Source organism: Diospyros lotus, chromosome 9 (genome assembly GCF_014633365.1).
Source record: "Diospyros lotus cultivar Yz01 chromosome 9, ASM1463336v1, whole genome shotgun sequence".
Classification (NCBI taxonomy): domain Eukaryota; kingdom Viridiplantae; phylum Streptophyta; class Magnoliopsida; order Ericales; family Ebenaceae; genus Diospyros; species Diospyros lotus.
Window position 1 is genome coordinate 6,503,137 of NC_068346.1, and position 14,355 is coordinate 6,517,491.

The following is a 14,355-nucleotide window of genomic DNA, read 5'->3' on the forward strand; positions in this document are numbered from 1 at the left end:
GATAGTATACAGTGGAATCAAATACATGTAAGGAATTATAATCATTAGCAGGTTTTAAAAGATATACAATGTATGTCTAACTGTAAAGTGTCGAACAATACTTTCATCTTGGCAGACTTTGTCAAATGGATCATTTCTATACTCACTACCATTATATGTTTTGAGTCGTTTGATCATTCTGCCAGCCTGAGTTTCCACCATATTTTTTCATTTAAGGAAATATCCCAACACTTCATCCTTTTTCTTTAAAGAATACACCCATGCTCTTCGGGAATAATCATCAACAAAGGTCACATAGTAGTGTTTACCTCCCATAGATGCTGTCTTGGATGGTCCCCACACATCTAAGTGAACATAATCTAGAATACCCTTGGTATCATGGATTGCAGTGCCAAATTTTATTCTTGTTTGCTCCTCTTGACACAGTGTTAAAAAAAGTCTAATTTACAGGTCTTGATGCCTTCTAATAATCCTTACTTGGCTAAAATTTGCAAAGATTTTTCACCTGCATGTCCCAACTACATATGCCACAGTTTGGTTACTTCTGTATCCCTATCATCATCGGAAGCTATTGTTGTTGTTGTCCCAATAACTACATTACGCTGATAGTAATACAAGTTATTCTTCCTTCGTATACCTTTCATCATTACAAGTGCACCAGAGAACACCTTCATAATTTCATTTTCTATAGTTACTTTCAATCCCTTAGACTCCCATTTTCCCACAGAAATGAGATTCTTTGTCAAACTCGTCACATATCTCACATCTGTCAGCATTCTGGTTGATCCATCATGATTCCTCAAATGGATTGTGCCAACTCTGGTTGTGTCACAAGGTGTGTCGTTTGCTGTGTAAACAACTCCTCCATCAAGTTCTTGTAAATTAAAGAACCAATTTCGATTGAGACACATATGGTGGCTGCTACCCGAATCCAAAAGCCAAGCACCAAAATAGCTTGTCGAAGACATAAGAACTAGTGAAAGATTTGAATTCTCATCGTTAAGTTCAACTAGAGGTGTCAACGGTTCGGATTGGTCCGTTCTATAAGAATCCAGTAACCGAACCATTTTTAACGGTTTCGAAAAAATAAGAATTGTAACCGAACCATTACATATATAAAACCAAATTGTAGTCTTTTTAAGACCGACACACACACACACACTCGCTGCAATCTAGCCCTCAAGATCTCACTGCCATACCTCTTATTTAGAACACACAATCACCCGATAGAAATATAGAGACTAGGAATAGAAAAATAGTAGTAAACACACCAAATTTATCCTGGTTCAGTCTCATAAATGAGACCTACATCCAGACTGCCTTAGGCCTATGAAATCTCCACTATCTTGACAATCTTTACAGCAATTACATGAACTAGAAAAGTCTTCTCTTCTTCCCGAATCTAAAACCCTAGACTACCAAGAGAAGAACACCCCAAGAGAAGTACAAAACTCTCAGCCCAGCTCACCCGCACACCCTTACAAGATATCCCGAGATTTCACCCTTACAATACCGAGTTTTCCTAGCCTCTATTTATAAAGGATAGAGGTGGGCAAGGCAGTTACAACTGACTGCCCTAACTAACCGGAAACCCATTTATTTAATAGACGGCTATAAAAACCAGAAAAGAAAAAACATTACAATAGAAGAACTTTTGCTAACAGATTTATACAAGAAATTGAACCTAAGTACATAAACTAATCTAACACAAATGTCTTCACAATTCTCCACCCATTTGGATTAGATTTTCTGTACTTTAGCTTCCTGTATAGCTGCTTCATCTTCAATCTGATCTGGAATAAGATCCAACTGCTTGATGTGTTGCTGAAGCTTTGAAACTGGAACAGCTTTGGTGAATATATCTGCAGCATTATATTCTCCTACAACTTTGATTAGATTCCCAAGTTTATTTTCAATGATATCCCTAATGAAATGATATCTAATGTCTATGTGTTTTGTCCTCTCATGGTGAGCCTGGTTCTTTGATAAATGTATAGCACTTTGACTATCACACATCAAAGTGACTTTAACCTCTAAACCTAGAAGCTCTCCTACTAGCCCCTTAAGCCATATAGCCTCTTTAATTGCATCAGCAACAGCTATGTATTCTGCCTCGGTAGTGGATAAAGCTACCACATGTTGGAGGCTGGACTTCCAACTAATAGAGGAATTCCACAACTTAAAAATGTAACCGGTTGTGGACCTACGTTTATCAAGGTCTGCAGCGTAATCTGCATCTGAGAAGCCTAAAATACTAGGTTTTTCTCCTATTTTGGCTCCACCATAGGACAACACATTTTTGCTGGTGCCCCTTAGGTATCTAAGCATCCATTTTATAGCCATCCAATGGGATCTACCTTGGTTTGCCATGAAGCGGCTAACTATACTCATTGCATGAGCTAGGTCGGGCCGGGTGCAAACCATTCCATACATCAGGCTGCCTACAGCATTTGAGTATGGAATCTTCTCCATTTCTCTCCTTTCCTCCTCATTTTTAGGGGACTGTTTTGAGGTTAATTTGAAGTGAGGGGCAAATGGCACACTTACTGGTTTTGAAACAGCCATACCAAACCTAGATAGCAACTTTTCTATATATGATTTTTGAGATAGAAATAATTTTCTATGCTGCCTATCCCTAGAGATTTCCATCCCTAGAATCTTCCTAGCCTCACCTAGCTCCTTCATTTCAAATTCAGCCTTTAATTTCTGCTTTAGTTGCTGGATTTCTTTATGGGATTGACTTGCAATAAGCATGTCATCCACATAGAGTAGTAAGTATATTGAAATGCTAGGGGATATGTGCTTAAGATACACACAACAATCATAGGAACATCTTGAATATCCTTGGCTTATCATAACAGTATCAAATCGGCGATACCACTGTCTAGGAGATTGTTTGAGCCCATAGAGAGACTTTTTGAGCAAACAAACTTTCTCCACCTTATCCTTGACTTCAAAACCTCTAGGTTGGTTCATATATATCTTTTCTTCCAACTCTCCATGTAGGAAAGCTGTGGTAACATCCATCTGCTCTAATTTCAAGTCTAATTGGGAAGTGATGGCCAGCAAAACCCTAATTGATGTATGCCTTACAACTGGGGAGAAAACTTCATTGTAATCAACCCCTTGGACTTGGGTAAATCCTCTAGCAACTAGCCTAGCTTTGAATCTAGGCTTAGAATTTACATCCGCTCCTTCTTTTATTTTGTAAAGCCATTTGCAGCTTACAATCCTCTTCCCTTTCGGTTTTTCTACCAGTTCCTAGGTTTGGTTTTTCATAAGAGAAGATATTTCTGATTTCATGGCTTCTATCCATTTTTGGGAATGCTTAGAAGCTATAGCTTGGTCATAGGACTGGGGCTCTTCATCAGAAATTTTGGAGGCACTATATAAAGCGTAGGCTACTAAATCTGAGTAACCAAACATAAGAGGTGGCCTGTGGACTCTAGGTTGCCTATCTCTAGCCACACTATACCTATTTGGGTTTGGCTGATCACCAATGCTGGAATCAGCATCACTGTCAGCTTCTTCTTCTTCATATTGAGATGTTTCAGCACCCTGATCTTCCTCTTGGACCTGATCATTTAGGTCCAGAACTGGTTCAGGTTCTGTGTCATTCATTTCAGGCTCTATACCTTGAATGTCTACCTTCATAGAGTCGTTCTTCTCATCTAGATGCTTCTGGGTTTCATTTGAGCTTAGACTTATGGTAGATGACTCATCAAAAGTTACATCCCTAGAGATTATTGTCCTAGGTCCTTCTTGTTCAAGGTTCCATAGTTTGTATCCCTTCACACCGGTTGGATAACCTATAAAGAGACATTTCCTAGCCCTAGGTTCAAGTTTGCCTTGCTTCACATGAGCATAGGCTAAACACCCAAACACCCTAAGGTGGGCAAGGTTTGGCTTATGGCCTGTCCATTTCTCATAGGGAGTTTGCAAGTCTATGGCTTTAGATGGGGTTCGGTTGAGTATATGGGCTGCAGTAGAAACTGCTTCCCCCCAGAAAGTTTTTGGAAGGTGTGCATGGAATAACATGCATCTTACCCTTTTTAATATTGTCCGATTCATCCTCTCAGCCACCCCGTTTTGCTGGGGGTTTCCAGGGGCTGTTAGGTGCCTAATTATGCCATTTTCTTTGCACATTTCATTAAATTCCTTATTGCAGAATTCCAATCCATTATCTGTCCTAATGGTTTTAATTTTCTTGCCCATTTGAGTTTCTACCATTGTCTTCCAGTTTCTAAAGGTCCCATAAGTTTGATCTTTAGATTTTAGCACATAAACCCACAACATTCTAGAATAATCATCTATAATAGAAAGGAAGTATCTAGATCCTCCATGGGTTGGGGTTTGGGCTGGTCCCCACAGATCCGAGTGTATGTAATCTAAGGTGGACTTAGATGAGTGAATGACAGTCTTATTAAACCTAAGTTTTGCTGCCTTTCCATAGATGCAAGACTCACATTTGGATAAAACTGAGACTTGGTTATTTTCTAAGATCCCTTGTTTAGCTAACTCCTTGAGCCCTTGCTCACTTATATGTGACATCCTTAGATGCCACAATTTAGCCAAATCTTGGGATTTGCTACTTGCTGCTGCAGCCTTACCACTTAAGGTGGAGGCTTGCAGGATATAAATGCCATTCTGCAATTTTGCTTTCATGCAGACCAGTGACCCTTTGGCCACTGTTATGGCTCCTGTCTTTCCTTTGAATTTTAGGCCATTTCTGTCTAATTCTCCAAGGGAAACCAAGTTCCTCTTGAGATCAGGCACATGCCTAACTGTTGAGAGAGTCAAAACTGAGCCATCATTCATCCTTAACCTCACATCTCCCACTCCTATAATCCTGCACTCATGGTCATTGCCCAGCAAGACCTTAGCCCCATTAATTTCTCTATAATTTTGCAGCCAATGCCTCTTAGGGGTCATGTGAAATGAACAACTCGAATCCATCACCCAACTGTTACTTCCAGCTATTTCTGTGACAGTCAAGGCCTCTGAACTGTCATATCCAAGGTCAGCTAAGTTTGCTCCACCATCGGATGTTTTCTTTTCAGCCATGTCTTTCTTTCTTTTAGGGCAGTATCTCTTGATATGCCCTTCCTCCTGGCAGTAGTAACACTTAGTAGGACCCTTTCCATTTCTAGACTTTGATCTAGACTTTCCCCTTTTTCCTTTTGAGTCCTTTTTGGTACTCCTAGACCTTACGGTTAGGGCATCACTGGGGGTGGTTTTTATTTCCATTTTTATTCTCAATTCCTTTGAGTTTAGGGATCCTATTACATCTTCTAACGATAGTTTGTCCCTACCGTGTTGCAGGATGTCTACAAAGTTTTCATAAGACTTAGGCAGAGAATAAAGAAGAACTAGGGCTCTATCTTCGTCCTCATAGTTTACTCCTATATTCTCTAAGTCAAGACATAGCTTATTGAATTCATCTAGATGCTCTTGAAGTTTCTGATTTTCTTGCATCTTATATGTGAAAAATTTGGCCTTTAAATACAGCCTACTGGATAAAGTCTTCTTTAAACAAAGAGACTCCAATTTCTTCTAGATTTCAGTGGCTGTATTTAATTTTGAAACTTCTCAGAGAACTTTGTCTCCAAGACTCAAGATAAGCATGCTGTATGCTTTCTTGTTTATTTCCTTACCTCTTGTTCGATTGCTTTTTCCAACCCTAGACTGCACAGCAGGGCTTCCATTTTGATCCGCCAGAGGCCAAAATCGTTGTTGTCGTCAAACTTCTCCACATCATATCGAGTGGCCGATGAGGGTGCCATGATCGCCTACCAGAGCTGATTCTGGTTTCTTGAGAATCTTGAAAAATCTTGATAGATTTGCTAGAGTTTATCCCTGGAGCTCTGATACTAGATTGTAGTCTTTTTAAGACCGACACACACTCACACACTCGCTGCAATCTAGCCCTCAAGATCTCACTGCCATTCCTCTTATTTAGAACACACAATCACCTGATAGAAATATAGAGACTAGGAATAGAAAAATAGCAGTAAACACACCAAATTTATCCTGGTTCAGTCTCATAAATGAGACCTACATCCAGACTGCCTTAGGCCTATGAAATCTCCACTATCTTGACAATCTTTACAGCAATTACATGAACTAGAAAAGTCTTCTCTTCTTCCCGAATCTAAAACCCTAGACTACCAAGAGAAGAACACCCCAAGAGAAGTACAAAACTCTCAACCTAGCTCACCCGCACACCCTTACAAGATATCTCGAGATTTCACCCTTACAATACCGAGTTTTCCTAGCCTCTATTTATAAAGGATAGAGGCGGGCAAGGTAGTTACAACTGACTGCCCTAACTGATCGGAAACCCATTTATTTAATGGACGGCTATAAAAACCAGAAAAGAAAAAACATTACAATAGAAGAACTTTTGCTAACAGATTTATACAAGAAATTGAACCTAAGTACATAAACTAATCTAACACAAATGTCTTCACACAAATCATGACCAATCCATCGCATCGGACCGGTTTCGGTTCTATCCAATTAACATTTAGCTTCTAAACATTTCGCAAAATATGAAATTACAAATAAATTTGTTAATTAAAATAAACTTATAACTTCATTAATGCTTCAAATCTTGAAGTAAAAGTAGAACAAAATAATTCATAGACTACCTTATCAAATGAGATTACATCGACCATTTAATATAGTAATAGCGCATAAAAGTCTAGAAATAAAAGAGTTCATGAATAACAATAACCAACAACAAAAAAGAAATAAACAAAAACTAGCAGATTAAAATTGCAAATAATAATATATTTATGCGTATGTATATATATATATATACTCAAAAAATTATAATATATATACAAGTATAGTATGGTTTTGGTTCGGTTCGAACCACGGTTTGAAAAGAAAAATCAGTAACCAAACCAAATATATCAGTTCTTAATTTTTTAGAACTAGAACCTAACCGTTGAATCATAGAACCAATCCAAAATGCATGGTTTGGTTCAATTTGGTCTGGTTTACCGGTTTTCGGATATTTTTTGACACCTCTAAGTTCAACAACATTTGAGAGAACTTTCCCTTTGTCAGATATGTCTTTAGCTTTTAATTTTGGGCAATCCTTCTTCCAGTTGCCTTTTTCCCTACAAAAGGTAGACTCATCTTTGTTCGGTTTGGATTTCGAACTGAATCTCCCTCTCCTTCCTTTCTTTTGACTTTGCGAACGACCTCTTACAATCAATGCTTCTGCTGAGCCATGCGTTGCTTCTTTTTTATCTGTCCTTCTCAACTCTTAGCTATACAAAGCAGCACAAACTTCACTAAGAGACACCTGAACCTTCCCGTGAAGTAGAGTAGTCTCAAGAAATTCAAACTCCTTGGGAAGGGATTCCAACATCATCAAAGTCAAATCTTTATCTTTGAACGTTTTATCCAAATTCATCAAATCAGCTACCAACTGATTAAAGGTAGTGATATGATCATTTATTGTCGTACCAGGAACAAAAGTAAAGCGGAATAATATCTTTTTCATGTAGAGCTTATTCTGATCGCTTTTCCTAAAAAATTTCCTCCAATGCGTATACTGGCAAAATTTTCCTTCGAAAATGCATATTTATGTTCTTTGGACAGGTATGATCGAATTGTATCACACGCCAATTGATTGATGATCTTTTAATCTTTTTCTTCAATATCATTAGGTTTCTTTTCTTTAATGGCGATATCTAGACCTTACCGAAAGAGGGCGTCTAGAACCTCGCATTACCATATGTCGAGATGACCCGAACTGTCAAACACCTCCACTGCAATTCTTGTATTCGTTAGATTCTTCCCACAAGTGGACGAAGAAGAAGCTCCTGATGTGGATTGTTCTGAACTTTTTCGCCTGCCATCTTCTATATTCAATAATTATCAAAGCGGAACAATCCAAGAAAATTTTTTCTGATGTGGAAGATTAGACACAGCTGCAACCACAGAGCATACTAAGAAAAACTTGGCCAAAAGAGGATCTTTTCTGATGTGGAAGATCAGACTCAGTTGCAACCACAGAGCATACTAAGAAACCTTGGGCTCTGATACTAATTGTTGGGAAAATCGGGCAATTTTTCCCAAAATCAAAAAAGATTTTGGTTCAATTGCCAGTTCCAAGCCCGGATAAAGGAGGAGGGTTGTGTTGGGTAGCCGACAATCAACGTAAAACTTAGTCAGATCCAAAACATGAACTCTAGATAAATTATGAAAAATCGTTGGGGCGTAATCTTTCATAGCGACGCGCTATATTGACCGCGTGTAGTGTCAAGTGAATTAGGGCTGTTGTATCGGCACTCGGATGTAGTGACAAATGAGCAAGGGTCCCTACATTTGCTTGGACGGATGTGGGTAAAGAAGTTAGTCCAAAATCAAAAATAAAATCAAATTCAAAGTCAAGACCAAAACTAAAATCATAGATTAAGGATTGGTCATGGAACATAGGAACATTAACAGGTAAAGTTGTGGAAGTGGTAGATGTGATGATTAGGAGAAAGATTAATATTATGTGCTTTCAAGAGACGAAATGGATAGGGAAAAAAATAAAAATTTTATTAGAAATTGGATATAAAATATGGTACACAAGAAATGATCGAGCGAAAAATGGAGTGGGGATTATTATGGATAAAAGCTTAATAGATGAGGTAGTAGATGTAAAGAGAGTAGGGGATGGGATTATTATGGTGAAGGTTAGTCTGGGAAGAATGACTATGAATATCTTTAGTACATATGCACTACAAGTGGGGTTAGTTGAGGAGATAAAAGCAAAATTTTGGGAGGACCTAGAGGGACTCTTACAAATGATACCAAGAGGAGAGAAAGTGATTATAGGAGGTGACTTAAATGGTCACGTGGGTGGAGACGGAAACGGCTATAGAGACTCTGTACATGGAGGGTATGGATTCGGGGAAATTAATAATGAGGGTAAGTCTATTCTAGATTTTGCTATGGCATATGGGCTCATCATAACCAATATTAGGTTAAAAAAACGGGACGAACACTTAATCACATATAAAAATATCATATCAAACACCTAAATAGATTACTTTTTCATGAGACAAGAGGATCAGTTATGTTGTAGGGATTGTAAGGTGATTTCGAGGGAGTGTTTGACTACTCAACCTAAACTTTTGGTATTTGACGTCCAAGTAAGAAATTGGAAGAGAAAAAATCACATAAAACAAAACCCAAGAATTAGGGGTGGGATTTAAAAGGGGAGAAATAATTAATTTTCAAAGAAAAATTAAGGAGTAGAAGGGAATGGAATGGAGAAGGACAAGCAAACCAAACGTGGATGGAAATGACTAATGCCCTGAGAAGCACGACAAATGTAGTCGTTGGAGAGAAAAATGGTAGAGTCCCAAACTTTAAGGAGTCCTGGTGGTGGAATGAAGAGGTGCAATTGAAAATTAAAAATAAGAAAACTTGCTATAAAGCCTGTATATCGGTGCAACAATGAAGAAAATCTGAAAAATTATAAAGAAGCAAGAAAGGCAGCAAAGAGAGCTGTTAGTGAAGCAAGGTCAAAAGCATATGAGAATCTATATAAACGACTTGATACAAAAGATGGAGAAATGGATATATATAAATTAGTTAAAGCAAGAGAAAGAAAAACAAGGGATCTAAACCAAGTAAAATGCATAAAAGATGAAAACCAAAATGTATTAGTGAATGAATGAGCGATTAAGGAGAGATGGAAGGATTATTTCACAAAATTTTTCAATGACGGTGGGGACACAAGAGTTAGGTTGGGACACCTTGGTAACTCTGAAGGGAACGTGAGCTATATATTTTATCGACGCATAAGTTCAAATGAAATAAGACAAGCATTAAAAAAGATGAAAAATCATAAGGTGGTGAAATCGGATAATATACCAATAGAAGCATAGAAATGCATGGGAGAAGAGGGCATCTCCTAGCTAATGAAATTATTTAACGCGATCCTTAAATCAAAAAAGATGTCAGATGAGTAGAGGAAGAATATTTTGGTTCCTACATACATGAACAAAGGAGATGTTCAAAACTGTGAAAATTACAGAGGAATTAAGTTAATGAGTCATACCATGAAACTCTGGGAGAGAGTAATAGAGCAGAGGCTCAAAAAAGAAACAGAGATCTTGGAAAATCAATTTGGTTTCATGCCTGATAGGTCAACAATGGAAGTTATATATCTATTGAGGCGCCTAATGGAAATGTATTGGGATCATCAGAAGGACCTGCATATGGTGTTTATAGATTTAGAAAAGGCCTATGATAGGGTCCCTAGAGAAGTATTATGGAGGGTTTTAGAGAAGAAAGGAGTTCGAATAGCCTATATAGAAGTCCTTAAGGACATGTATCACGGTGTAGAGACAAGCGTCAGAATATGCGGAGGGGATATTGAACCGTTTAAAATTATATTGGGATTGTATCAAGGTTTTGCACTAAGTCCATACTTGTTTGCTTTAGTAATGGATGAACTTACTAAAGACATTCAGACAAAGGTGCCACGGTGTATGTTATTTGCAGATGACATAGTGTTGGTGGATGAAACAAAAGATGGAGTGAACACTAAGCTTGAGTTGTGGAGAAATAATTTAGAATCTAAGAGATTTAAATTAAGTAGAAGGAAAACAGAATATTTGGAATGCAAATTTAGTAAGAATGCAAGAGTGAAGGATGTTATAATAAAATTGGAAGACCAAATCTTTCAGAGAAAAGACCATTTTCGATATTTGGGATTAGTGATCCAAAAAGATGGAGAAATTCACGAGGATGTCACGCATAGAATTAAGACAGGTTGGCTAAAATGGAGAAATACATCGGGGGTGTTATGTGATGGTAAAATCCCATTAAAACTAAAAGGAAAATTTTATAGGATAGCTATAAGACCAGTATTGTTGTATGGCTCAGAATGTTGGGCAGTCAAATACCAGCATGAGCAAAAAACGACCGTAGCGGAGATGAGGATGCTAATATAGATGTGTGGCCATACAAGAAAAGATAAAATTAGAAATGAGGTTATTCGTAATAAGATAGGAGTAGTGCCAATCAAGGAGAAGATGAGAGAGACTAGACTAAGATGTTTTGGTCACGTGAGAAGGAGACCAAGAGACACTCCTGTGAGGAGAGTTGATGAAATGGAATAATTAGTCAAAAAAAGAGGTAGAGGTAGACCCAAGAAGATTTTGAGAGAGATATTAAAGTTTGATAGAAAGTGTATGAATTTAAATGAAGATATGACAAAGATAAAAATACATGGAAGTCTAGAATTCATGTAGTTGACCCTACATAGTGGGATAAATATTGGATATGTTGTTATTGTTGGGTGTATTTGGTATTTACCTGGTTAATTCTTCTAGAAAGATTGGTTAGTGTTAATGGCCTATTGTAACGGCCGATTATGTTTTATTTGGTCCGCCCCTTATGTTCTATAAATAGGAGGTTGTGAGGTCTCTGTTATCATTTGGTTTTTCATCCTATCTTAAGAGAGTTATGCGAGTATGTGCTGTGTGAGAGAAAAGCTGTTGAGTGCTTTGTAATCTTGTGTTAACTTTGTATTGCCTTAGGATAGGGCTGTGAGAGAGTATTCTGCAGTGCATGTAATCGTTCTTGTGATTTAAGATAGTGGAGAAGAGGTCTAAGGCAGTTTGGATGTTGGTTTTCTTTCAAGGGAACTGAACCAGGATAAATTTTGTGTCTTCTTCTGTGTGTGCGCATCTATTTTCTATTGTTTCCATATTCTGTTTTCTCTTTCATGTGTGGAGAGTTTCTTATTATTCTTGAGGGTTAGTGTTTGAATAAGTGAGGTGGAAGACTGGGATAACAAAGAGAATTAGGAAATTGGTGTGGACAGTTTAGATGGGACACAATATTTTGACTACTTTGACCATTGATAACAAGTAGGTGGTAGTTTCTAGTTACTTTGTCCTACTCTCTACTGCTTATATTTTCTTAATTATAGGCATTCAAATATTCTTTTTTTTGTTTCACTTCACACAAATGACTCTATATGACTAATTTCAGATTTCTTATTATCTTCTATAACAGAATTCTTGAAAAATATCTGTTGATATTAGTCATTCTACTATTGGTACTGAGGTGATGAAGATGTTGAGTTAGGAGAGGATACAACTGAAGTTCTTCCTAAATGAAAAAAATATATATATAAAAAATGTGGAATGAGTTTGATGAACTTAAGGGGCCTAGTGGAGATGATTTAGCTAGGTGCCAACATTGTGAGGTGTTTTCTTCGGGTAGTAGTAAAGGGACAAGTCATTTGTTAAAACATTTAGTTGGGGGCAGATGCCATGGATTGGCTGAAATGGATATTGCTAGAACAGCTTTTTAGACCCCAATCTTAAAACTCCTTTTAAGTTTGATCAAGAAAGGAGTCGTAAGGATTTGGCTATGATGATTATTAAGCATAATTATCCTTTCAATATGGTGGAACATGAGTTTTTTGAGATATGTTGCAATAACCTTCAACCACTATTCAGTGTTGTCTCTCGCAATACTATTTGAGCAGATGTTCTGAGTATCTACGAAGAAGAAAAGAAAAAATATACCAATTATTGGAGGAACTTAATTTCAAATTCATTATTACAATTGATATTTGAACTTCAGATCATCAAAATTTTGCTTATGCTTGCTTGATTGTACACTGTGTGACTTAATGATTGGGAATTGAAGAAGAGGATTTTAGCATACAAATCAACTGAATATCCTCATGATGGAGTGTCATGTTCCTAGGGTTAACCTAGGGTTTTAGGAGGAAATTGCAAGAATTCAAGGGAGTTAGAACAAAGAGGATTGGAGGGAGAATTAGAACAGAAATAGGGAGATAACAGACATGATTGAGGGGGAAATTCAGACAGAACAGAGAAAGAGAGAGAATTAGAGGGAACGAGAGATCAGAGAAATTGAGAGAGAAACATAAATTCAATTATCTATCATTCATTATCCACGTTCTCTAACTAATTTAACCTATTTATAGTCATACAATTGAAAGGTACAACATCTACAATATAGCAAAGGTACAACCTACTATAATACACCTAATACATAATTACTAATATATCTTTGTATATCCTTGGGGTCGTGACAATCTCCCCTCTTGAGAGATTTCTTATCCCCAAGAAATGATAGAAACAACCACTGATTTCTTTATCGAATTCTGGCCTTCGCTAGCTGGTTCATCCTTCTCTTCTTCCTTGCTTTCTGTCTCCTTCAAAGCCTTTTCTTTCTCTTTTCACTTATGTTCCTTTTCTTTTGCCTTTCCTGTAAATATAAAATGTATGCCTCAAGGATCTGTGTGTCAAGGCTCTCTTCTCCAATTGATTTGTGATTTCCAGTAATTTCCTTGACCTTCATACAGAAGTTATTTCAGTGAATTGTAGCCATAAGTATTCCAGCAGCAAACTTCTCTTCCATCATCTTCCAAACGCATGGCAGTTCCTCTGTTCAGTCCGCTTCAATTGTTCCTTCTCTGCCAAAACCAGCACCAGAAACTGGTTTTTACCATCTGAAATGACAGCAAGGATTTCAGGTTCAAAATTATTGAGAACAGCAGTAAGACATTCTCCTCCTGGAATTGTCTTAACCTTTTTGATGCCTGATTGAACCAAAACTATGGACTCCTCATCCTTCTCCAGAGTCAAAAGCAAAGGAGCAATATTCTTAGAATCTTCTTTCTCAAAACCATTCCTGCCAACAGCAGTTCCAGTGAAAGAATACCTTTCCTCAGCCTACAGCTTCTTCCTTTGGTCAAGTCCTCATTGAATGCCGGTCTACGCTCATCAGCATGATGATCAGTTTCCTTAGAGCCAAAATAAGATTGTTCAGGTCCTAATTGTTCAGTCAGGACTTCTTTAACTGCATGCGGACTGTCACAAACTTGATCCAGCCTGGGATAGATGTCACAGGCATACATCTGATCACATGCACGAAAGATCTCTTCATCGCAACTCTCGTCTCCGACCTGAGCTATATCCTCAATTGCAGTAGAAAAATTCCGAATAGGCAAACTGTCTTCCTCTGTATCGTTAGCTGCCAAGATATCTCCAACAATATCATCTCTAGTGTCTGAATCAATCACCTCCTCATCAAAACTGCCGAGATAGTCATCTTGAATTTCCTGCTCCGTTGCAGGTTATTCATCAACTTCTTGCAGATTGGAGGTCTTAGGTAGGATTCCAGCTCCTGCTGGAATTGGTTCTGCAGTGGACCTTGAATAAAGATCCACTGGTACCTTATACTTCTTTAAAAGCTGAATCAGCATTTCATCAATTTTGTCCTGTCATAGTCTAAGGGTAGGATAGTCCAAAATTTTGGTAAGCTATTAGTGTTGTACCTAGGCAGTTATGG

At 37.7% G+C, this 14,355-nt stretch overlaps 1 protein-coding gene across 1 annotated transcript in view; it reads left to right on the plus strand.

Moving 5' to 3' along the window:
• The window catches only part of LOC127809680 (WD repeat-containing protein 55), a 43,517-nt gene that overhangs the window by 14,561 nt on the left and 14,601 nt on the right, over window positions 1-14,355 (plus strand). The window lies entirely within an intron of this gene.